General features: G+C 46.6%; 19 non-coding genes across 19 annotated transcripts; all 19 read right to left on the reverse strand.

Moving 5' to 3' along the window:
• Nucleotides 1-339: 339 nt before the first annotated feature.
• Nucleotides 340-530, reverse strand: LOC142266476 (U2 spliceosomal RNA). Its single transcript, XR_012732554.1, has one exon. It is a non-coding gene; the product is annotated as a U2 spliceosomal RNA (small nuclear RNA).
• Nucleotides 531-1647: 1117 nt separating this feature from the next.
• On the reverse strand, nucleotides 1648-1838 carry LOC142266477 (U2 spliceosomal RNA). The gene has a single exon (XR_012732555.1). It is a non-coding gene; the product is annotated as a U2 spliceosomal RNA (small nuclear RNA).
• A 1117-nt stretch (nucleotides 1839-2955) lies between these two features.
• LOC142266478 (U2 spliceosomal RNA) lies at nucleotides 2956-3146 on the reverse strand. The gene has a single exon (XR_012732556.1). It is a non-coding gene; the product is annotated as a U2 spliceosomal RNA (small nuclear RNA).
• Nucleotides 3147-4263: 1117 nt separating this feature from the next.
• LOC142266480 (U2 spliceosomal RNA) lies at nucleotides 4264-4454 on the reverse strand. The gene has a single exon (XR_012732557.1). It is a non-coding gene; the product is annotated as a U2 spliceosomal RNA (small nuclear RNA).
• Nucleotides 4455-5571: 1117 nt separating this feature from the next.
• On the reverse strand, nucleotides 5572-5762 carry LOC142266481 (U2 spliceosomal RNA). The gene has a single exon (XR_012732558.1). It is a non-coding gene; the product is annotated as a U2 spliceosomal RNA (small nuclear RNA).
• Nucleotides 5763-6879: 1117 nt separating this feature from the next.
• On the reverse strand, nucleotides 6880-7070 carry LOC142266482 (U2 spliceosomal RNA). The gene has a single exon (XR_012732559.1). It is a non-coding gene; the product is annotated as a U2 spliceosomal RNA (small nuclear RNA).
• A 1116-nt stretch (nucleotides 7071-8186) lies between these two features.
• Nucleotides 8187-8377, reverse strand: LOC142266483 (U2 spliceosomal RNA). The gene has a single exon (XR_012732560.1). It is a non-coding gene; the product is annotated as a U2 spliceosomal RNA (small nuclear RNA).
• Nucleotides 8378-9494: 1117 nt separating this feature from the next.
• LOC142266484 (U2 spliceosomal RNA) lies at nucleotides 9495-9685 on the reverse strand. Its single transcript, XR_012732561.1, has one exon. It is a non-coding gene; the product is annotated as a U2 spliceosomal RNA (small nuclear RNA).
• A 1117-nt stretch (nucleotides 9686-10802) lies between these two features.
• Nucleotides 10803-10993, reverse strand: LOC142266486 (U2 spliceosomal RNA). The gene has a single exon (XR_012732563.1). It is a non-coding gene; the product is annotated as a U2 spliceosomal RNA (small nuclear RNA).
• Nucleotides 10994-12110: 1117 nt separating this feature from the next.
• Nucleotides 12111-12301, reverse strand: LOC142266487 (U2 spliceosomal RNA). Its single transcript, XR_012732564.1, has one exon. It is a non-coding gene; the product is annotated as a U2 spliceosomal RNA (small nuclear RNA).
• A 1117-nt stretch (nucleotides 12302-13418) lies between these two features.
• Nucleotides 13419-13609, reverse strand: LOC142266488 (U2 spliceosomal RNA). Its single transcript, XR_012732565.1, has one exon. It is a non-coding gene; the product is annotated as a U2 spliceosomal RNA (small nuclear RNA).
• A 1117-nt stretch (nucleotides 13610-14726) lies between these two features.
• LOC142266489 (U2 spliceosomal RNA) lies at nucleotides 14727-14917 on the reverse strand. The gene has a single exon (XR_012732566.1). It is a non-coding gene; the product is annotated as a U2 spliceosomal RNA (small nuclear RNA).
• A 1117-nt stretch (nucleotides 14918-16034) lies between these two features.
• LOC142266491 (U2 spliceosomal RNA) lies at nucleotides 16035-16225 on the reverse strand. The gene has a single exon (XR_012732567.1). It is a non-coding gene; the product is annotated as a U2 spliceosomal RNA (small nuclear RNA).
• Nucleotides 16226-17342: 1117 nt separating this feature from the next.
• On the reverse strand, nucleotides 17343-17533 carry LOC142266492 (U2 spliceosomal RNA). The gene has a single exon (XR_012732568.1). It is a non-coding gene; the product is annotated as a U2 spliceosomal RNA (small nuclear RNA).
• Nucleotides 17534-18650: 1117 nt separating this feature from the next.
• Nucleotides 18651-18841, reverse strand: LOC142266493 (U2 spliceosomal RNA). The gene has a single exon (XR_012732569.1). It is a non-coding gene; the product is annotated as a U2 spliceosomal RNA (small nuclear RNA).
• A 1117-nt stretch (nucleotides 18842-19958) lies between these two features.
• On the reverse strand, nucleotides 19959-20149 carry LOC142266494 (U2 spliceosomal RNA). The gene has a single exon (XR_012732570.1). It is a non-coding gene; the product is annotated as a U2 spliceosomal RNA (small nuclear RNA).
• A 1117-nt stretch (nucleotides 20150-21266) lies between these two features.
• On the reverse strand, nucleotides 21267-21457 carry LOC142266466 (U2 spliceosomal RNA). Its single transcript, XR_012732545.1, has one exon. It is a non-coding gene; the product is annotated as a U2 spliceosomal RNA (small nuclear RNA).
• Nucleotides 21458-22574: 1117 nt separating this feature from the next.
• LOC142266495 (U2 spliceosomal RNA) lies at nucleotides 22575-22765 on the reverse strand. The gene has a single exon (XR_012732571.1). It is a non-coding gene; the product is annotated as a U2 spliceosomal RNA (small nuclear RNA).
• Nucleotides 22766-23882: 1117 nt separating this feature from the next.
• Nucleotides 23883-24073, reverse strand: LOC142266496 (U2 spliceosomal RNA). The gene has a single exon (XR_012732572.1). It is a non-coding gene; the product is annotated as a U2 spliceosomal RNA (small nuclear RNA).
• Between the last annotated feature and the right edge of the window lie 14 nt (nucleotides 24074-24087).

The raw sequence follows: 24087 nt of genomic DNA on the forward strand, positions 1-24087 counted from the left end.
GACGTTCAGGTAACAACAGGTAACTTTATTTGGAGTGGAAGCAGAGAGATAACACCAGATGCCAATTGTAGATCCTCTCACACCTGTGGTCACTGCAGCATCTGACTCCACTTTGTCCAAAAGGGATCTATTCCATTCAATTACACATGATCTAGATTAGACTGACAACAAGATACTGCACGGGACATAGCAGAGTTGGTGAAGTTGAGTGGTGATGAGTTTGCTATTTGGATGAATAAAGCAAGTAAAAAGTGTGTTAGATAAAAATTCATTTCAATTCGCTAATCGGGCTAATATGAATCAGGTGAATCGAGTTCTGCTTTTGGAAACTGGGTTAAGAAGGGGTGCACCGTTCCTGGAGGTACTGCAATACCAGGTCAATGCGTGGAGTGGACAGAGCAAGCTCTTTTTCCATCTCCCTGTTCTAAAAATCCATTTAATATATGGTCCCCAGATAGGGGACGTATCAGATATTAAACTGATAAGAACAGATACTACACTTGATCTTAGCCAAAAGGCCGAGAAGCGATAACCAGAATTGGTTTGGGCCTCGAGTGGCACCCTGGCCTATGCCGGACACATCTTAGGGAGAGAGAGCGAGAGGGAGACAAACCCACGCCTACACAAGACATTTTGTCACCCAAGCCAACCCTTGAAAAGGCTGCTTTGCAGAGCAAAAACAAGAAGAATGGTGCGTTTTGCAGCCGCCGCCCACTGCAATGAATCTGAATAACTCCTCCTTTAGGGCGCAAGCAACTCCCCTCCCCCTTGCAGTCTTTCCAATTCACGATACAAAAAGACGGACAGGACAGGTTGCCTGACTTTCCGTCACTGCCACCCTTTGCCATCCTTACCCGTAGAAAGCCCTTTCATCATCCCCAAACCCTAATCTTTTCCCTTTCCTTCCCAGCCCCCAAACCCTGCCCTCTGTACCTTTCTCACCACCCGCTTCCCTTCTCCTGTCATCCCCCTACCACCCGGGAAAAAAAGAGATTGCCCCCTCCTTCCACTAGCCCACCCTCCCACCCAAAGAACAACTTCTTCTGCGCAGCTTGTTTTCTAGGCAGCAGCGCTATTGTGATGTCATCGGGGGGCATTGTGACAAGCCGCCAGTGTTCCGTCTCTTCATGTTGTGCACTGTTCAAACCGAAAATACATCAACAGGCAGGCTACAGAAAAGCTTACTAACAAAGGTTAGAGAGGGGCTTTCTCAGAGGGCTTTTTACAGTTTGTCTATTCCCAATTAGCCGGTTTAGTATACTTAATGAAAGTACTAATTCTTTCATAGGCCGCCCATTCTTAGTATTTGACGTTCAGGTAACAACAGGTAACTTTATTTGGAGTGGAAGCAGAGAGATAACACCAGATGCCAATTGTAGATCCTCTCACACCTGTGGTCACTGCAGCATCTGACTCCACTTTGTCCAAAAGGGATCTATTCCATTCAATTACACATGATCTAGATTAGACTGACAACAAGATACTGCACGGGACATAGCAGAGTTGGTGAAGTTGAGTGGTGATGAGTTTGCTATTTGGATGAATAAAGCAAGTAAAAAGTGTGTTAGATAAAAATTCAATTCAATTCGCTAATCGGGCTAATATGAATCAGGTGAATCGAGTTCTGCTTTTGGAAACTGGGTTAAGAAGGGGTGCACCGTTCCTGGAGGTACTGCAATACCAGGTCAATGCGTGGAGTGGACAGAGCAAGCTCTTTTTCCATCTCCCTGTTCTAAAAATCCATTTAATATATGGTCCCCAGATAGGGGACGTATCAGATATTAAACTGATAAGAACAGATACTACACTTGATCTTAGCCAAAAGGCCGAGAAGCGATAACCAGAATTGGTTTGGGCCTCGAGTGGCACCCTGGCCTATGCCGGACACATCTTAGGGAGAGAGAGCGAGAGGGAGACAAACCCACGCCTACACAAGACATTTTGTCACCCAAGCCAACCCTTGAAAAGGCTGCTTTGCAGAGCAAAAACAAGAAGAATGGTGCGTTTTGCAGCCGCCGCCCACTGCAATGAATCTGAATAACTCCTCCTTTAGGGCGCAAGCAACTCCCCTCCCCCTTGCAGTCTTTCCAATTCACGATACAAAAAGACGGACAGGACAGGTTGCCTGACTTTCCGTCACTGCCACCCTTTGCCATCCTTACCCGTAGAAAGCCCTTTCATCATCCCCAAACCCTAATCTTTTCCCTTTCCTTCCCAGCCCCCAAACCCTGCCCTCTGTACCTTTCTCACCACCCGCTTCCCTTCTCCTGTCATCCCCCTACCACCCGGGAAAAAAAGAGATTGCCCCCTCCTTCCACTAGCCCACCCTCCCACCCAAAGAACAACTTCTTCTGCGCAGCTTGTTTTCTAGGCAGCAGCGCTATTGTGATGTCATCGGGGGGCATTGTGACAAGCCGCCAGTGTTCCGTCTCTTCATGTTGTGCACTGTTCAAACCGAAAATACATCAACAGGCAGGCTACAGAAAAGCTTACTAACAAAGGTTAGAGAGGGGCTTTCTCAGAGGGCTTTTTACAGTTTGTCTATTCCCAATTAGCCGGTTTAGTATACTTAATGAAAGTACTAATTCTTTCATAGGCCGCCCATTCTTAGTATTTGACGTTCAGGTAACAACAGGTAACTTTATTTGGAGTGGAAGCAGAGAGATAACACCAGATGCCAATTGTAGATCCTCTCACACCTGTGGTCACTGCAGCATCTGACTCCACTTTGTCCAAAAGGGATCTATTCCATTCAATTACACATGATCTAGATTAGACTGACAACAAGATACTGCACGGGACATAGCAGAGTTGGTGAAGTTGAGTGGTGATGAGTTTGCTATTTGGATGAATAAAGCAAGTAAAAAGTGTGTTAGATAAAAATTCATTTCAATTCGCTAATCGGGCTAATATGAATCAGGTGAATCGAGTTCTGCTTTTGGAAACTGGGTTAAGAAGGGGTGCACCGTTCCTGGAGGTACTGCAATACCAGGTCAATGCGTGGAGTGGACAGAGCAAGCTCTTTTTCCATCTCCCTGTTCTAAAAATCCATTTAATATATGGTCCCCAGATAGGGGACGTATCAGATATTAAACTGATAAGAACAGATACTACACTTGATCTTAGCCAAAAGGCCGAGAAGCGATAACCAGAATTGGTTTGGGCCTCGAGTGGCACCCTGGCCTATGCCGGACACATCTTAGGGAGAGAGAGCGAGAGGGAGACAAACCCACGCCTACACAAGACATTTTGTCACCCAAGCCAACCCTTGAAAAGGCTGCTTTGCAGAGCAAAAACAAGAAGAATGGTGCGTTTTGCAGCCGCCGCCCACTGCAATGAATCTGAATAACTCCTCCTTTAGGGCGCAAGCAACTCCCCTCCCCCTTGCAGTCTTTCCAATTCACGATACAAAAAGACGGACAGGACAGGTTGCCTGACTTTCCGTCACTGCCACCCTTTGCCATCCTTACCCGTAGAAAGCCCTTTCATCATCCCCAAACCCTAATCTTTTCCCTTTCCTTCCCAGCCCCCAAACCCTGCCCTCTGTACCTTTCTCACCACCCGCTTCCCTTCTCCTGTCATCCCCCTACCACCCGGGAAAAAAAGAGATTGCCCCCTCCTTCCACTAGCCCACTCTCCCACCCAAAGAACAACTTCTTCTGCGCAGCTTGTTTTCTAGGCAGCAGCGCTATTGTGATGTCATCGGGGGGCATTGTGACAAGCCGCCAGTGTTCCGTCTCTTCATGTTGTGCACTGTTCAAACCGAAAATACATCAACAGGCAGGCTACAGAAAAGCTTACTAACAAAGGTTAGAGAGGGGCTTTCTCAGAGGGCTTTTTACAGTTTGTCTATTCCCAATTAGCCGGTTTAGTATACTTAATGAAAGTACTAATTCTTTCATAGGCCGCCCATTCTTAGTATTTGACGTTCAGGTAACAACAGGTAACTTTATTTGGAGTGGAAGCAGAGAGATAACACCAGATGCCAATTGTAGATCCTCTCACACCTGTGGTCACTGCAGCATCTGACTCCACTTTGTCCAAAAGGGATCTATTCCATTCAATTACACATGATCTAGATTAGACTGACAACAAGATACTGCACGGGACATAGCAGAGTTGGTGAAGTTGAGTGGTGATGAGTTTGCTATTTGGATGAATAAAGCAAGTAAAAAGTGTGTTAGATAAAAATTCATTTCAATTCGCTAATCGGGCTAATATGAATCAGGTGAATCGAGTTCTGCTTTTGGAAACTGGGTTAAGAAGGGGTGCACCGTTCCTGGAGGTACTGCAATACCAGGTCAATGCGTGGAGTGGACAGAGCAAGCTCTTTTTCCATCTCCCTGTTCTAAAAATCCATTTAATATATGGTCCCCAGATAGGGGACGTATCAGATATTAAACTGATAAGAACAGATACTACACTTGATCTTAGCCAAAAGGCCGAGAAGCGATAACCAGAATTGGTTTGGGCGTCGAGTGGCACCCTGGCCTATGCCGGACACATCTTAGGGAGAGAGAGCGAGAGGGAGACAAACCCACGCCTACACAAGACATTTTGTCACCCAAGCCAACCCTTGAAAAGGCTGCTTTGCAGAGCAAAAACAAGAAGAATGGTGCGTTTTGCAGCCGCCGCCCACTGCAATGAATCTGAATAACTCCTCCTTTAGGGCGCAAGCAACTCCCCTCCCCCTTGCAGTCTTTCCAATTCACGATACAAAAAGACGGACAGGACAGGTTGCCTGACTTTCCGTCACTGCCACCCTTTGCCATCCTTACCCGTAGAAAGCCCTTTCATCATCCCCAAACCCTAATCTTTTCCCTTTCCTTCCCAGCCCCCAAACCCTGCCCTCTGTACCTTTCTCACCACCCGCTTCCCTTCTCCTGTCATCCCCCTACCACCCGGGAAAAAAAGAGATTGCCCCCTCCTTCCACTAGCCCACCCTCCCACCCAAAGAACAACTTCTTCTGCGCAGCTTGTTTTCTAGGCAGCAGCGCTATTGTGATGTCATCGGGGGGCATTGTGACAAGCCGCCAGTGTTCCGTCTCTTCATGTTGTGCACTGTTCAAACCGAAAATACATCAACAGGCAGGCTACAGAAAAGCTTACTAACAAAGGTTAGAGAGGGGCTTTCTCAGAGGGCTTTTTACAGTTTGTCTATTCCCAATTAGCCGGTTTAGTATACTTAATGAAAGTACTAATTCTTTCATAGGCCGCCCATTCTTAGTATTTGACGTTCAGGTAACAACAGGTAACTTTATTTGGAGTGGAAGCAGAGAGATAACACCAGATGCCAATTGTAGATCCTCTCACACCTGTGGTCACTGCAGCATCTGACTCCACTTTGTCCAAAAGGGATCTATTCCATTCAATTACACATGATCTAGATTAGACTGACAACAAGATACTGCACGGGACATAGCAGAGTTGGTGAAGTTGAGTGGTGATGAGTTTGCTATTTGGATGAATAAAGCAAGTAAAAAGTGTGTTAGATAAAAATTCATTTCAATTCGCTAATCGGGCTAATATGAATCAGGTGAATCGAGTTCTGCTTTTGGAAACTGGGTTAAGAAGGGGTGCACCGTTCCTGGAGGTACTGCAATACCAGGTCAATGCGTGGAGTGGACAGAGCAAGCTCTTTTTCCATCTCCCTGTTCTAAAAATCCATTTAATATATGGTCCCCAGATAGGGGACGTATCAGATATTAAACTGATAAGAACAGATACTACACTTGATCTTAGCCAAAAGGCCGAGAAGCGATAACCAGAATTGGTTTGGGCCTCGAGTGGCACCCTGGCCTATGCCGGACACATCTTAGGGAGAGAGAGCGAGAGGGAGACAAACCCACGCCTACACAAGACATTTTGTCACCCAAGCCAACCCTTGAAAAGGCTGCTTTGCAGAGCAAAAACAAGAAGAATGGTGCGTTTTGCAGCCGCCGCCCACTGCAATGAATCTGAATAACTCCTCCTTTAGGGCGCAAGCAACTCCCCTCCCCCTTGCAGTCTTTCCAATTCACGATACAAAAAGACGGACAGGACAGGTTGCCTGACTTTCCGTCACTGCCACCCTTTGCCATCCTTACCCGTAGAAAGCCCTTTCATCATCCCCAAACCCTAATCTTTTCCCTTTCCTTCCCAGCCCCCAAACCCTGCCCTCTGTACCTTTCTCACCACCCGCTTCCCTTCTCCTGTCATCCCCCTACCACCCGGGAAAAAAAGAGATTGCCCCCTCCTTCCACTAGCCCACCCTCCCACCCAAAGAACAACTTCTTCTGCGCAGCTTGTTTTCTAGGCAGCAGCGCTATTGTGATGTCATCGGGGGGCATTGTGACAAGCCGCCAGTGTTCCGTCTCTTCATGTTGTGCACTGTTCAAACCGAAAATACATCAACAGGCAGGCTACAGAAAAGCTTACTAACAAAGGTTAGAGAGGGGCTTTCTCAGAGGGCTTTTTACAGTTTGTCTATTCCCAATTAGCCGGTTTAGTATACTTAATGAAAGTACTAATTCTTTCATAGGCCGCCCATTCTTAGTATTTGACGTTCAGGTAACAATAGGTAACTTTATTTGGAGTGGAAGCAGAGAGATAACACCAGATGCCAATTGTAGATCCTCTCACACCTGTGGTCACTGCAGCATCTGACTCCACTTTGTCCAAAAGGGATCTATTCCATTCAATTACACATGATCTAGATTAGACTGACAACAAGATACTGCACGGGACATAGCAGAGTTGGTGAAGTTGAGTGGTGATGAGTTTGCTATTTGGATGAATAAAGCAAGTAAAAAGTGTGTTAGATAAAAATTCATTTCAATTCGCTAATCGGGCTAATATGAATCAGGTGAATCGAGTTCTGCTTTTGGAAACTGGGTTAAGAAGGGGTGCACCGTTCCTGGAGGTACTGCAATACCAGGTCAATGCGTGGAGTGGACAGAGCAAGCTCTTTTTCCATCTCCCTGTTCTAAAAATCCATTTAATATATGGTCCCCAGATAGGGGACGTATCAGATATTAAACTGATAAGAACAGATACTACACTTGATCTTAGCCAAAAGGCCGAGAAGCGATAACCAGAATTGGTTTGGGCCTCGAGTGGCACCCTGGCCTATGCCGGACACATCTTAGGGAGAGAGAGCGAGAGGGAGACAAACCCACGCCTACACAAGACATTTTGTCACCCAAGCCAACCCTTGAAAAGGCTGCTTTGCAGAGCAAAAACAAGAAGAATGGTGCGTTTTGCAGCCGCCGCCCACTGCAATGAATCTGAATAACTCCTCCTTTAGGGCGCAAGCAACTCCCCTCCCCCTTGCAGTCTTTCCAATTCACGATACAAAAAGACGGACAGGACAGGTTGCCTGACTTTCCGTCACTGCCACCCTTTGCCATCCTTACCCGTAGAAAGCCCTTTCATCATCCCCAAACCCTAATCTTTTCCCTTTCCTTCCCAGCCCCCAAACCCTGCCCTCTGTACCTTTCTCACCACCCGCTTCCCTTCTCCTGTCATCCCCCTACCACCCGGGAAAAAAAGAGATTGCCCCCTCCTTCCACTAGCCCACCCTCCCACCCAAAGAACAACTTCTTCTGCGCAGCTTGTTTTCTAGGCAGCAGCGCTATTGTGATGTCATCGGGGGGCATTGTGACAAGCCGCCAGTGTTCCGTCTCTTCATGTTGTGCACTGTTCAAACCGAAAATACATCAACAGGCAGGCTACAGAAAAGCTTACTAACAAAGGTTAGAGAGGGGCTTTCTCAGAGGGCTTTTACAGTTTGTCTATTCCCAATTAGCCGGTTTAGTATACTTAATGAAAGTACTAATTCTTTCATAGGCCGCCCATTCTTAGTATTTGACGTTCAGGTAACAACAGGTAACTTTATTTGGAGTGGAAGCAGAGAGATAACACCAGATGCCAATTGTAGATCCTCTCACACCTGTGGTCACTGCAGCATCTGACTCCACTTTGTCCAAAAGGGATCTATTCCATTCAATTACACATGATCTAGATTAGACTGACAACAAGATACTGCACGGGACATAGCAGAGTTGGTGAAGTTGAGTGGTGATGAGTTTGCTATTTGGATGAATAAAGCAAGTAAAAAGTGTGTTAGATAAAAATTCATTTCAATTCGCTAATCGGGCTAATATGAATCAGGTGAATCGAGTTCTGCTTTTGGAAACTGGGTTAAGAAGGGGTGCACCGTTCCTGGAGGTACTGCAATACCAGGTCAATGCGTGGAGTGGACAGAGCAAGCTCTTTTTCCATCTCCCTGTTCTAAAAATCCATTTAATATATGGTCCCCAGATAGGGGACGTATCAGATATTAAACTGATAAGAACAGATACTACACTTGATCTTAGCCAAAAGGCCGAGAAGCGATAACCAGAATTGGTTTGGGCCTCGAGTGGCACCCTGGCCTATGCCGGACACATCTTAGGGAGAGAGAGCGAGAGGGAGACAAACCCACGCCTACACAAGACATTTTGTCACCCAAGCCAACCCTTGAAAAGGCTGCTTTGCAGAGCAAAAACAAGAAGAATGGTGCGTTTTGCAGCCGCCGCCCACTGCAATGAATCTGAATAACTCCTCCTTTAGGGCGCAAGCAACTCCCCTCCCCCTTGCAGTCTTTCCAATTCACGATACAAAAAGACGGACAGGACAGGTTGCCTGACTTTCCGTCACTGCCACCCTTTGCCATCCTTACCCGTAGAAAGCCCTTTCATCATCCCCAAACCCTAATCTTTTCCCTTTCCTTCCCAGCCCCCAAACCCTGCCCTCTGTACCTTTCTCACCACCCGCTTCCCTTCTCCTGTCATCCCCCTACCACCCGGGAAAAAAAGAGATTGCCCCCTCCTTCCACTAGCCCACCCTCCCACCCAAAGAACAACTTCTTCTGCGCAGCTTGTTTTCTAGGCAGCAGCGCTATTGTGATGTCATCGGGGGGCATTGTGACAAGCCGCCAGTGTTCCGTCTCTTCATGTTGTGCACTGTTCAAACCGAAAATACATCAACAGGCAGGCTACAGAAAAGCTTACTAACAAAGGTTAGAGAGGGGCTTTCTCAGAGGGCTTTTTACAGTTTGTCTATTCCCAATTAGCCGGTTTAGTATACTTAATGAAAGTACTAATTCTTTCATAGGCCGCCCATTCTTAGTATTTGACGTTCAGGTAACAACAGGTAACTTTATTTGGAGTGGAAGCAGAGAGATAACACCAGATGCCAATTGTAGATCCTCTCACACCTGTGGTCACTGCAGCATCTGACTCCACTTTGTCCAAAAGGGATCTATTCCATTCAATTACACATGATCTAGATTAGACTGACAACAAGATACTGCACGGGACATAGCAGAGTTGGTGAAGTTGAGTGGTGATGAGTTTGCTATTTGGATGAATAAAGCAAGTAAAAAGTGTGTTAGATAAAAATTCATTTCAATTCGCTAATCGGGCTAATATGAATCAGGTGAATCGAGTTCTGCTTTTGGAAACTGGGTTAAGAAGGGGTGCACCGTTCCTGGAGGTACTGCAATACCAGGTCAATGCGTGGAGTGGACAGAGCAAGCTCTTTTTCCATCTCCCTGTTCTAAAAATCCATTTAATATATGGTCCCCAGATAGGGGACGTATCAGATATTAAACTGATAAGAACAGATACTACACTTGATCTTAGCCAAAAGGCCGAGAAGCGATAACCAGAATTGGTTTGGGCCTCGAGTGGCACCCTGGCCTATGCCGGACACATCTTAGGGAGAGAGAGCGAGAGGGAGACAAACCCACGCCTACACAAGACATTTTGTCACCCAAGCCAACCCTTGAAAAGGCTGCTTTGCAGAGCAAAAACAAGAAGAATGGTGCGTTTTGCAGCCGCCGCCCACTGCAATGAATCTGAATAACTCCTCCTTTAGGGCGCAAGCAACTCCCCTCCCCCTTGCAGTCTTTCCAATTCACGATACAAAAAGACGGACAGGACAGGTTGCCTGACTTTCCGTCACTGCCACCCTTTGCCATCCTTACCCGTAGAAAGCCCTTTCATCATCCCCAAACCCTAATCTTTTCCCTTTCCTTCCCAGCCCCCAAACCCTGCCCTCTGTACCTTTCTCACCACCCGCTTCCCTTCTCCTGTCATCCCCCTACCACCCGGGAAAAAAAGAGATTGCCCCCTCCTTCCACTAGCCCACCCTCCCACCCAAAGAACAACTTCTTCTGCGCAGCTTGTTTTCTAGGCAGCAGCGCTATTGTGATGTCATCGGGGGGCATTGTGACAAGCCGCCAGTGTTCCGTCTCTTCATGTTGTGCACTGTTCAAACCGAAAATACATCAACAGGCAGGCTACAGAAAAGCTTACTAACAAAGGTTAGAGAGGGGCTTTCTCAGAGGGCTTTTTACAGTTTGTCTATTCCCAATTAGCCGGTTTAGTATACTTAATGAAAGTACTAATTCTTTCATAGGCCGCCCATTCTTAGTATTTGACGTTCAGGTAACAACAGGTAACTTTATTTGGAGTGGAAGCAGAGAGATAACACCAGATGCCAATTGTAGATCCTCTCACACCTGTGGTCACTGCAGCATCTGACTCCACTTTGTCCAAAAGGGATCTATTCCATTCAATTACACATGATCTAGATTAGACTGACAACAAGATACTGCACGGGACATAGCAGAGTTGGTGAAGTTGAGTGGTGATGAGTTTGCTATTTGGATGAATAAAGCAAGTAAAAAGTGTGTTAGATAAAAATTCATTTCAATTCGCTAATCGGGCTAATATGAATCAGGTGAATCGAGTTCTGCTTTTGGAAACTGGGTTAAGAAGGGGTGCACCGTTCCTGGAGGTACTGCAATACCAGGTCAATGCGTGGAGTGGACAGAGCAAGCTCTTTTTCCATCTCCCTGTTCTAAAAATCCATTTAATATATGGTCCCCAGATAGGGGACGTATCAGATATTAAACTGATAAGAACAGATACTACACTTGATCTTAGCCAAAAGGCCGAGAAGCGATAACCAGAATTGGTTTGGGCCTCGAGTGGCACCCTGGCCTATGCCGGACACATCTTAGGGAGAGAGAGCGAGAGGGAGACAAACCCACGCCTACACAAGACATTTTGTCACCCAAGCCAACCCTTGAAAAGGCTGCTTTGCAGAGCAAAAACAAGAAGAATGGTGCGTTTTGCAGCCGCCGCCCACTGCAATGAATCTGAATAACTCCTCCTTTAGGGCGCAAGCAACTCCCCTCCCCCTTGCAGTCTTTCCAATTCACGATACAAAAAGACGGACAGGACAGGTTGCCTGACTTTCCGTCACTGCCACCCTTTGCCATCCTTACCCGTAGAAAGCCCTTTCATCATCCCCAAACCCTAATCTTTTCCCTTTCCTTCCCAGCCCCCAAACCCTGCCCTCTGTACCTTTCTCACCACCCGCTTCCCTTCTCCTGTCATCCCCCTACCACCCGGGAAAAAAAGAGATTGCCCCCTCCTTCCACTAGCCCACCCTCCCACCCAAAGAACAACTTCTTCTGCGCAGCTTGTTTTCTAGGCAGCAGCGCTATTGTGATGTCATCGGGGGGCATTGTGACAAGCCGCCAGTGTTCCGTCTCTTCATGTTGTGCACTGTTCAAACCGAAAATACATCAACAGGCAGGCTACAGAAAAGCTTACTAACAAAGGTTAGAGAGGGGCTTTCTCAGAGGGCTTTTTACAGTTTGTCTATTCCCAATTAGCCGGTTTAGTATACTTAATGAAAGTACTAATTCTTTCATAGGCCGCCCATTCTTAGTATTTGACGTTCAGGTAACAACAGGTAACTTTATTTGGAGTGGAAGCAGAGAGATAACACCAGATGCCAATTGTAGATCCTCTCACACCTGTGGTCACTGCAGCATCTGACTCCACTTTGTCCAAAAGGGATCTATTCCATTCAATTACACATGATCTAGATTAGACTGACAACAAGATACTGCACGGGACATAGCAGAGTTGGTGAAGTTGAGTGGTGATGAGTTTGCTATTTGGATGAATAAAGCAAGTAAAAAGTGTGTTAGATAAAAATTCATTTCAATTCGCTAATCGGGCTAATATGAATCAGGTGAATCGAGTTCTGCTTTTGGAAACTGGGTTAAGAAGGGGTGCACCGTTCCTGGAGGTACTGCAATACCAGGTCAATGCGTGGAGTGGACAGAGCAAGCTCTTTTTCCATCTCCCTGTTCTAAAAATCCATTTAATATATGGTCCCCAGATAGGGGACGTATCAGATATTAAACTGATAAGAACAGATACTACACTTGATCTTAGCCAAAAGGCCGAGAAGCGATAACCAGAATTGGTTTGGGCCTCGAGTGGCACCCTGGCCTATGCCGGACACATCTTAGGGAGAGAGAGCGAGAGGGAGACAAACCCACGCCTACACAAGACATTTTGTCACCCAAGCCAACCCTTGAAAAGGCTGCTTTGCAGAGCAAAAACAAGAAGAATGGTGCGTTTTGCAGCCGCCGCCCACTGCAATGAATCTGAATAACTCCTCCTTTAGGGCGCAAGCAACTCCCCTCCCCCTTGCAGTCTTTCCAATTCACGATACAAAAAGACGGACAGGACAGGTTGCCTGACTTTCCGTCACTGCCACCCTTTGCCATCCTTACCCGTAGAAAGCCCTTTCATCATCCCCAAACCCTAATCTTTTCCCTTTCCTTCCCAGCCCCCAAACCCTGCCCTCTGTACCTTTCTCACCACCCGCTTCCCTTCTCCTGTCATCCCCCTACCACCCGGGAAAAAAAGAGATTGCCCCCTCCTTCCACTAGCCCACCCTCCCACCCAAAGAACAACTTCTTCTGCGCAGCTTGTTTTCTAGGCAGCAGCGCTATTGTGATGTCATCGGGGGGCATTGTGACAAGCCGCCAGTGTTCCGTCTCTTCATGTTGTGCACTGTTCAAACCGAAAATACATCAACAGGCAGGCTACAGAAAAGCTTACTAACAAAGGTTAGAGAGGGGCTTTCTCAGAGGGCTTTTTACAGTTTGTCTATTCCCAATTAGCCGGTTTAGTATACTTAATGAAAGTACTAATTCTTTCATAGGCCGCCCATTCTTAGTATTTGACGTTCAGGTAACAACAGGTAACTTTATTTGGAGTGGAAGCAGAGAGATAACACCAGATGCCAATTGTAGATCCTCTCACACCTGTGGTCACTGCAGCATCTGACTCCACTTTGTCCAAAAGGGATCTATTCCATTCAATTACACATGATCTAGATTAGACTGACAACAAGATACTGCACGGGACATAGCAGAGTTGGTGAAGTTGAGTGGTGATGAGTTTGCTATTTGGATGAATAAAGCAAGTAAAAAGTGTGTTAGATAAAAATTCATTTCAATTCGCTAATCGGGCTAATATGAATCAGGTGAATCGAGTTCTGCTTTTGGAAACTGGGTTAAGAAGGGGTGCACCGTTCCTGGAGGTACTGCAATACCAGGTCAATGCGTGGAGTGGACAGAGCAAGCTCTTTTTCCATCTCCCTGTTCTAAAAATCCATTTAATATATGGTCCCCAGATAGGGGACGTATCAGATATTAAACTGATAAGAACAGATACTACACTTGATCTTAGCCAAAAGGCCGAGAAGCGATAACCAGAATTGGTTTGGGCCTCGAGTGGCACCCTGGCCTATGCCGGACACATCTTAGGGAGAGAGAGCGAGAGGGAGACAAACCCACGCCTACACAAGACATTTTGTCACCCAAGCCAACCCTTGAAAAGGCTGCTTTGCAGAGCAAAAACAAGAAGAATGGTGCGTTTTGCAGCCGCCGCCCACTGCAATGAATCTGAATAACTCCTCCTTTAGGGCGCAAGCAACTCCCCTCCCCCTTGCAGTCTTTCCAATTCACGATACAAAAAGACGGACAGGACAGGTTGCCTGACTTTCCGTCACTGCCACCCTTTGCCATCCTTACCCGTAGAAAGCCCTTTCATCATCCCCAAACCCTAATCTTTTCCCTTTCCTTCCCAGCCCCCAAACCCTGCCCTCTGTACCTTTCTCACCACCCGCTTCCCTTCTCCTGTCATCCCCCTACCACCCGGGAAAAAAAGAGATTGCCCCCTCCTTCCACTAGCCCACCCTCCCACCCAAAGAACAACTTCTTCTGCGCAGCTTGTTTTCTAGGCAGCAGCGCTATTGTGATGTCATCGGGGGGCATTGTGACAAGCCGCCAGTGTTCCGTCTCTTCATGTTGTGCACTGTTCAAACCGAAAATACATCAACAGGCAGGCTACAGAAAAGCTTACTAACAAAGGTTAGAGAGGGGCTTTCTCAGAGGGCTTTTTACAGTTTGTCTATTCCCAATTAGCCGGTTTAGTATACTTAATGAAAGTACTAATTCTTTCATAGGCCGCCCATTCTTAGTATTTGACGTTCAGGTAACAACAGGTAACTTTATTTGGAGTGGAAGCAGAGAGATAACACCAGATGCCAATTGTAGATCCTCTCACACCTGTGGTCACTGCAGCATCTGACTCCACTTTGTCCAAAAGGGATCTATTCCATTCAATTACACATGATCTAGATTAGACTGACAACAAGATACTGCACGGGACATAGCAGAGTTGGTGAAGTTGAGTGGTGATGAGTTTGCTATTTGGATGAATAAAGCAAGTAAAAAGTGTGTTAGATAAAAATTCATTTCAATTCGCTAATCGGGCTAATATGAATCAGGTGAATCGAGTTCTGCTTTTGGAAACTGGGTTAAGAAGGGGTGCACCGTTCCTGGAGGTACTGCAATACCAGGTCAATGCGTGGAGTGGACAGAGCAAGCTCTTTTTCCATCTCCCTGTTCTAAAAATCCATTTAATATATGGTCCCCAGATAGGGGACGTATCAGATATTAAACTGATAAGAACAGATACTACACTTGATCTTAGCCAAAAGGCCGAGAAGCGATAACCAGAATTGGTTTGGGCCTCGAGTGGCACCCTGGCCTATGCCGGACACATCTTAGGGAGAGAGAGCGAGAGGGAGACAAACCCACGCCTACACAAGACATTTTGTCACCCAAGCCAACCCTTGAAAAGGCTGCTTTGCAGAGCAAAAACAAGAAGAATGGTGCGTTTTGCAGCCGCCGCCCACTGCAATGAATCTGAATAACTCCTCCTTTAGGGCGCAAGCAACTCCCCTCCCCCTTGCAGTCTTTCCAATTCACGATACAAAAAGACGGACAGGACAGGTTGCCTGACTTTCCGTCACTGCCACCCTTTGCCATCCTTACCCGTAGAAAGCCCTTTCATCATCCCCAAACCCTAATCTTTTCCCTTTCCTTCCCAGCCCCCAAACCCTGCCCTCTGTACCTTTCTCACCACCCGCTTCCCTTCTCCTGTCATCCCCCTACCACCCGGGAAAAAAAGAGATTGCCCCCTCCTTCCACTAGCCCACCCTCCCACCCAAAGAACAACTTCTTCTGCGCAGCTTGTTTTCTAGGCAGCAGCGCTATTGTGATGTCATCGGGGGGCATTGTGACAAGCCGCCAGTGTTCCGTCTCTTCATGTTGTGCACTGTTCAAACCGAAAATACATCAACAGGCAGGCTACAGAAAAGCTTACTAACAAAGGTTAGAGAGGGGCTTTCTCAGAGGGCTTTTTACAGTTTGTCTATTCCCAATTAGCCGGTTTAGTATACTTAATGAAAGTACTAATTCTTTCATAGGCCGCCCATTCTTAGTATTTGACGTTCAGGTAACAACAGGTAACTTTATTTGGAGTGGAAGCAGAGAGATAACACCAGATGCCAATTGTAGATCCTCTCACACCTGTGGTCACTGCAGCATCTGACTCCACTTTGTCCAAAAGGGATCTATTCCATTCAATTACACATGATCTAGATTAGACTGACAACAAGATACTGCACGGGACATAGCAGAGTTGGTGAAGTTGAGTGGTGATGAGTTTGCTATTTGGATGAATAAAGCAAGTAAAAAGTGTGTTAGATAAAAATTCATTTCAATTCGCTAATCGGGCTAATATGAATCAGGTGAATCGAGTTCTGCTTTTGGAAACTGGGTTAAGAAGGGGTGCACCGTTCCTGGAGGTACTGCAATACCAGGTCAATGCGTGGAGTGGACAGAGCAAGCTCTTTTTCCATCTCCCTGTTCTAAAAATCCATTTAATATATGGTCCCCAGATAGGGGACGTATCAGATATTAAACTGATAAGAACAGATACTACACTTGATCTTAGCCAAAAGGCCGAGAAGCGATAACCAGAATTGGTTTGGGCCTCGAGTGGCACCCTGGCCTATGCCGGACACATCTTAGGGAGAGAGAGCGAGAGGGAGACAAACCCACGCCTACACAAGACATTTTGTCACCCAAGCCAACCCTTGAAAAGGCTGCTTTGCAGAGCAAAAACAAGAAGAATGGTGCGTTTTGCAGCCGCCGCCCACTGCAATGAATCTGAATAACTCCTCCTTTAGGGCGCAAGCAACTCCCCTCCCCCTTGCAGTCTTTCCAATTCACGATACAAAAAGACGGACAGGACAGGTTGCCTGACTTTCCGTCACTGCCACCCTTTGCCATCCTTACCCGTAGAAAGCCCTTTCATCATCCCCAAACCCTAATCTTTTCCCTTTCCTTCCCAGCCCCCAAACCCTGCCCTCTGTACCTTTCTCACCACCCGCTTCCCTTCTCCTGTCATCCCCCTACCACCCGGGAAAAAAAGAGATTGCCCCCTCCTTCCACTAGCCCACCCTCCCACCCAAAGAACAACTTCTTCTGCGCAGCTTGTTTTCTAGGCAGCAGCGCTATTGTGATGTCATCGGGGGGCATTGTGACAAGCCGCCAGTGTTCCGTCTCTTCATGTTGTGCACTGTTCAAACCGAAAATACATCAACAGGCAGGCTACAGAAAAGCTTACTAACAAAGGTTAGAGAGGGGCTTTCTCAGAGGGCTTTTTACAGTTTGTCTATTCCCAATTAGCCGGTTTAGTATACTTAATGAAAGTACTAATTCTTTCATAGGCCGCCCATTCTTAGTATTTGACGTTCAGGTAACAACAGGTAACTTTATTTGGAGTGGAAGCAGAGAGATAACACCAGATGCCAATTGTAGATCCTCTCACACCTGTGGTCACTGCAGCATCTGACTCCACTTTGTCCAAAAGGGATCTATTCCATTCAATTACACATGATCTAGATTAGACTGACAACAAGATACTGCACGGGACATAGCAGAGTTGGTGAAGTTGAGTGGTGATGAGTTTGCTATTTGGATGAATAAAGCAAGTAAAAAGTGTGTTAGATAAAAATTCATTTCAATTCGCTAATCGGGCTAATATGAATCAGGTGAATCGAGTTCTGCTTTTGGAAACTGGGTTAAGAAGGGGTGCACCGTTCCTGGAGGTACTGCAATACCAGGTCAATGCGTGGAGTGGACAGAGCAAGCTCTTTTTCCATCTCCCTGTTCTAAAAATCCATTTAATATATGGTCCCCAGATAGGGGACGTATCAGATATTAAACTGATAAGAACAGATACTACACTTGATCTTAGCCAAAAGGCCGAGAAGCGATAACCAGAATTGGTTTGGGCCTCGAGTGGCACCCTGGCCTATGCCGGACACATCTTAGGGAGAGAGAGCGAGAGGGAGACAAACCCACGCCTACACAAGACATTTTGTCACCCAAGCCAACCCTTGAAAAGGCTGCTTTGCAGAGCAAAAACAAGAAGAATGGTGCGTTTTGCAGCCGCCGCCCACTGCAATGAATCTGAATAACTCCTCCTTTAGGGCGCAAGCAACTCCCCTCCCCCTTGCAGTCTTTCCAATTCACGATACAAAAAGACGGACAGGACAGGTTGCCTGACTTTCCGTCACTGCCACCCTTTGCCATCCTTACCCGTAGAAAGCCCTTTCATCATCCCCAAACCCTAATCTTTTCCCTTTCCTTCCCAGCCCCCAAACCCTGCCCTCTGTACCTTTCTCACCACCCGCTTCCCTTCTCCTGTCATCCCCCTACCACCCGGGAAAAAAAGAGATTGCCCCCTCCTTCCACTAGCCCACCCTCCCACCCAAAGAACAACTTCTTCTGCGCAGCTTGTTTTCTAGGCAGCAGCGCTATTGTGATGTCATCGGGGGGCATTGTGACAAGCCGCCAGTGTTCCGTCTCTTCATGTTGTGCACTGTTCAAACCGAAAATACATCAACAGGCAGGCTACAGAAAAGCTTACCAACAAAGGTTAGAGAGGGGCTTTCTCAGAGGGCTTTTTACAGTTTGTCTATTCCCAATTAGCCGGTTTAGTATACTTAATGAAAGTACTAATTCTTTCATAGGCCGCCCATTCTTAGTATTTGACGTTCAGGTAACAACAGGTAACTTTATTTGGAGTGGAAGCAGAGAGATAACACCAGATGCCAATTGTAGATCCTCTCACACCTGTGGTCACTGCAGCATCTGACTCCACTTTGTCCAAAAGGGATCTATTCCATTCAATTACACATGATCTAGATTAGACTGACAACAAGATACTGCACGGGACATAGCAGAGTTGGTGAAGTTGAGTGGTGATGAGTTTGCTATTTGGATGAATAAAGCAAGTAAAAAGTGTGTTAGATAAAAATTCATTTCAATTCGCTAATCGGGCTAATATGAATCAGGTGAATCGAGTTCTGCTTTTGGAAACTGGGTTAAGAAGGGGTGCACCGTTCCTGGAGGTACTGCAATACCAGGTCAATGCGTGGAGTGGACAGAGCAAGCTCTTTTTCCATCTCCCTGTTCTAAAAATCCATTTAATATATGGTCCCCAGATAGGGGACGTATCAGATATTAAACTGATAAGAACAGATACTACACTTGATCTTAGCCAAAAGGCCGAGAAGCGATAACCAGAATTGGTTTGGGCCTCGAGTGGCACCCTGGCCTATGCCGGACACATCTTAGGGAGAGAGAGCGAGAGGGAGACAAACCCACGCCTACACAAGACATTTTGTCACCCAAGCCAACCCTTGAAAAGGCTGCTTTGCAGAGCAAAAACAAGAAGAATGGTGCGTTTTGCAGCCGCCGCCCACTGCAATGAATCTGAATAACTCCTCCTTTAGGGCGCAAGCAACTCCCCTCCCCCTTGCAGTCTTTCCAATTCACGATACAAAAAGACGGACAGGACAGGTTGCCTGACTTTCCGTCACTGCCACCCTTTGCCATCCTTACCCGTAGAAAGCCCTTTCATCATCCCCAAACCCTAATCTTTTCCCTTTCCTTCCCAGCCCCCAAACCCTGCCCTCTGTACCTTTCTCACCACCCGCTTCCCTTCTCCTGTCATCCCCCTACCACCCGGGAAAAAAAGAGATTGCCCCCTCCTTCCACTAGCCCACCCTCCCACCCAAAGAACAACTTCTTCTGCGCAGCTTGTTTTCTAGGCAGCAGCGCTATTGTGATGTCATCGGGGGGCATTGTGACAAGCCGCCAGTGTTCCGTCTCTTCATGTTGTGCACTGTTCAAACCGAAAATACATCAACAGGCAGGCTACAGAAAAGCTTACTAACAAAGGTTAGAGAGGGGCTTTCTCAGAGGGCTTTTTACAGTTTGTCTATTCCCAATTAGCCGGTTTAGTATACTTAATGAAAGTACTAATTCTTTCATAGGCCGCCCATTCTTAGTATTTGACGTTCAGGTAACAACAGGTAACTTTATTTGGAGTGGAAGCAGAGAGATAACACCAGATGCCAATTGTAGATCCTCTCACACCTGTGGTCACTGCAGCATCTGACTCCACTTTGTCCAAAAGGGATCTATTCCATTCAATTACACATGATCTAGATTAGACTGACAACAAGATACTGCACGGGACATAGCAGAGTTGGTGAAGTTGAGTGGTGATGAGTTTGCTATTTGGATGAATAAAGCAAGTAAAAAGTGTGTTAGATAAAAATTCATTTCAATTCGCTAATCGGGCTAATATGAATCAGGTGAATCGAGTTCTGCTTTTGGAAACTGGGTTAAGAAGGGGTGCACCGTTCCTGGAGGTACTGCAATACCAGGTCAATGCGTGGAGTGGACAGAGCAAGCTCTTTTTCCATCTCCCTGTTCTAAAAATCCATTTAATATATGGTCCCCAGATAGGGGACGTATCAGATATTAAACTGATAAGAACAGATACTACACTTGATCTTAGCCAAAAGGCCGAGAAGCGATAATCAGAATTGGTTTGGGCCTCGAGTGGCACCCTGGCCTATGCCGGACACATCTTAGGGAGAGAGAGCGAGAGGGAGACAAACCCACGCCTACACAAGACATTTTGTCACCCAAGCCAACCCTTGAAAAGGCTGCTTTGCAGAGCAAAAACAAGAAGAATGGTGCGTTTTGCAGCCGCCGCCCACTGCAATGAATCTGAATAACTCCTCCTTTAGGGCGCAAGCAACTCCCCTCCCCCTTGCAGTCTTTCCAATTCACGATACAAAAAGACGGACAGGACAGGTTGCCTGACTTTCCGTCACTGCCACCCTTTGCCATCCTTACCCGTAGAAAGCCCTTTCATCATCCCCAAACCCTAATCTTTTCCCTTTCCTTCCCAGCCCCCAAACCCTGCCCTCTGTACCTTTCTCACCACCCGCTTCCCTTCTCCTGTCATCCCCCTACCACCCGGGAAAAAAAGAGATTGCCCCCTCCTTCCACTAGCCCACCCTCCCACCCAAAGAACAACTTCTTCTGCGCAGCTTGTTTTCTAGGCAGCAGCGCTATTGTGATGTCATCGGGGGGCATTGTGACAAGCCGCCAGTGTTCCGTCTCTTCATGTTGTGCACTGTTCAAACCGAAAATACATCAACAGGCAGGCTACAGAAAAGCTTACTAACAAAGGTTAGAGAGGGGCTTTCTCAGAGGGCTTTTTACAGTTTGTCTATTCCCAATTAGCCGGTTTAGTATACTTAATGAAAGTACTAATTCTTTCATAGGCCGCCCATTCTTAGTATTTGACGTTCAGGTAACAACAGGTAACTTTATTTGGAGTGGAAGCAGAGAGATAACACCAGATGCCAATTGTAGATCCTCTCACACCTGTGGTCACTGCAGCATCTGACTCCACTTTGTCCAAAAGGGATCTATTCCATTCAATTACACATGATCTAGATTAGACTGACAACAAGATACTGCACGGGACATAGCAGAGTTGGTGAAGTTGAGTGGTGATGAGTTTGCTATTTGGATGAATAAAGCAAGTAAAAAGTGTGTTAGATAAAAATTCATTTCAATTCGCTAATCGGGCTAATATGAATCAGGTGAATCGAGTTCTGCTTTTGGAAACTGGGTTAAGAAGGGGTGCACCGTTCCTGGAGGTACTGCAATACCAGGTCAATGCGTGGAGTGGACAGAGCAAGCTCTTTTTCCATCTCCTTGTTCTAAAAATCCATTTAATATATGGTCCCCAGATAGGGGACGTATCAGATATTAAACTGATAAGAACAGATACTACACTTGATCTTAGCCAAAAGGCCGAGAAGCGATAACCAGAATTGGTTTGGGCCTCGAGTGGCACCCTGGCCTATGCCGGACACATCTTAGGGAGAGAGAGCGAGAGGGAGACAAACCCACGCCTACACAAGACATTTTGTCACCCAAGCCAACCCTTGAAAAGGCTGCTTTGCAGAGCAAAAACAAGAAGAATGGTGCGTTTTGCAGCCGCCGCCCACTGCAATGAATCTGAATAACTCCTCCTTTAGGGCGCAAGCAACTCCCCTCCCCCTTGCAGTCTTTCCAATTCACGATACAAAAAGACGGACAGGACAGGTTGCCTGACTTTCCGTCACTGCCACCCTTTGCCATCCTTACCCGTAGAAAGCCCTTTCATCATCCCCAAACCCTAATCTTTTCCCTTTCCTTCCCAGCCCCCAAACCCTGCCCTCTGTACCTTTCTCACCACCCGCTTCCCTTCTCCTGTCATCCCCCTACCACCCGGGAAAAAAAGAGATTGCCCCCTCCTTCCACTAGCCCACCCTCCCACCCAAAGAACAACTTCTTCTGCGCAGCTTGTTTTCTAGGCAGCAGCGCTATTGTGATGTCATCGGGGGGCATTGTGACAAGCCGCCAGTGTTCCGTCTCTTCATGTTGTGCACTGTTCAAACCGAAAATACATCAACAGGCAGGCTACAGAAAAGCTTACTAACAAAGGTTAGAGAGGGGCTTTCTCAGAGGGCTTTTTACAGTTTGTCTATTCCCAATTAGCCGGTTTAGTATACTTAATGAAAGTACTAATTCTTTCATAGGCCGCCCATTCTTAGTATTTGACGTTCAGGTAACAACAGGTAACTTTATTTGGAGTGGAAGCAGAGAGATAACACCAGATGCCAATTGTAGATCCTCTCACACCTGTGGTCACTGCAGCATCTGACTCCACTTTGTCCAAAAGGGATCTATTCCATTCAATTACACATGATCTAGATTAGACTGACAACAAGATACTGCACGGGACATAGCAGAGTTGGTGAAGTTGAGTGGTGATGAGTTTGCTATTTGGATGAATAAAGCAAGTAAAAAGTGTGTTAGATAAAAATTCATTTCAATTCGCTAATCGGGCTAATATGAATCAGGTGAATCGAGTTCTGCTTTTGGAAACTGGGTTAAGAAGGGGTGCACCGTTCCTGGAGGTACTGCAATACCAGGTCAATGCGTGGAGTGGACAGAGCAAGCTCTTTTTCCATCTCCCTGTTCTAAAAATCCATTTAATATATGGTCCCCAGATAGGGGACGTATCAGATATTAAACTGATAAGAACAGATACTACACTTGATCTTAGCCAAAAGGCCGAGAAGCGATAACCAGAATTGGTTTGGGCCTCGAGTGGCACCCTGGCCTATGCCGGACACATCTTAGGGAGAGAGAGCGAGAGGGAGACAAACCCACGCCTACACAAGACATTTTGTCACCCAAGCCAACCCTTGAAAAGGCTGCTTTGCAGAGCAAAAACAAGAAGAATGGTGCGTTTTGCAGCCGCCGCCCACTGCAATGAATCTGAATAACTCCTCCTTTAGGGCGCAAGCAACTCCCCTCCCCCTTGCAGTCTTTCCAATTCACGATACAAAAAGACGGACAGGACAGGTTGCCTGACTTTCCGTCACTGCCACCCTTTGCCATCCTTACCCGTAGAAAGCCCTTTCATCATCCCCAAACCCTAATCTTTTCCCTTTCCTTCCCAGCCCCCAAACCCTGCCCTCTGTACCTTTCTCACCACCCGCTTCCCTTCTCCTGTCATCCCCCTACCACCCGGGAAAAAAAGAGATTGCCCCCTCCTTCCACTAGCCCACCCTCCCACCCAAAGAACAACTTCTTCTGCGCAGCTTGTTTTCTAGGCAGCAGCGCTATTGTGATGTCATCGGGGGGCATTGTGACAAGCCGCCAGTGTTCCGTCTCTTCATGTTGTGCACTGTTCAAACCGAAAATACATCAACAGGCAGGCTACAGAAAAGCTTACTAACAAAGGTTAGAGAGGGGCTTTCTCAGAGGGCTTTTTACAGTTTGTCTATTCCCAATTAGCCGGTTTAGTATACTTAATGAAAGTACTAATTCTTTCATAGGCCGCCCATTCTTAGTATTTGACGTTCAGGTAACAACAGGTAACTTTATTTGGAGTGGAAGCAGAGAGATAACACCAGATGCCAATTGTAGATCCTCTCACACCTGTGGTCACTGCAGCATCTGACTCCACTTTGTCCAAAAGGGATCTATTCCATTCAATTACACATGATCTAGATTAGACTGACAACAAGATACTGCACGGGACATAGCAGAGTTGGTGAAGTTGAGTGGTGATGAGTTTGCTATTTGGATGAATAAAGCAAGTAAAAAGTGTGTTAGATAAAAATTCATTTCAATTCGCTAATCGGGCTAATATGAATCAGGTGAATCGAGTTCTGCTTTTGGAAACTGGGTTAAGAAGGGGTGCACCGTTCCTGGAGGTACTGCAATACCAGGTCAATGCGTGGAGTGGACAGAGCAAGCTCTTTTTCCATCTCCCTGTTCTAAAAATCCATTTAATATATGGTCCCCAGATAGGGGACGTATCAGATATTAAACTGATAAGAACAGATACTACACTTGATCTTAGCCAAAAGGCCGAGAAGCGATAACCAGAATTGGTT

The sequence above is a fragment of the Anomaloglossus baeobatrachus genome, unplaced genomic scaffold (assembly GCF_048569485.1).
Source record: "Anomaloglossus baeobatrachus isolate aAnoBae1 unplaced genomic scaffold, aAnoBae1.hap1 Scaffold_2862, whole genome shotgun sequence".
NCBI classification, from domain to species: Eukaryota; Metazoa; Chordata; class Amphibia; order Anura; family Aromobatidae; genus Anomaloglossus; species Anomaloglossus baeobatrachus.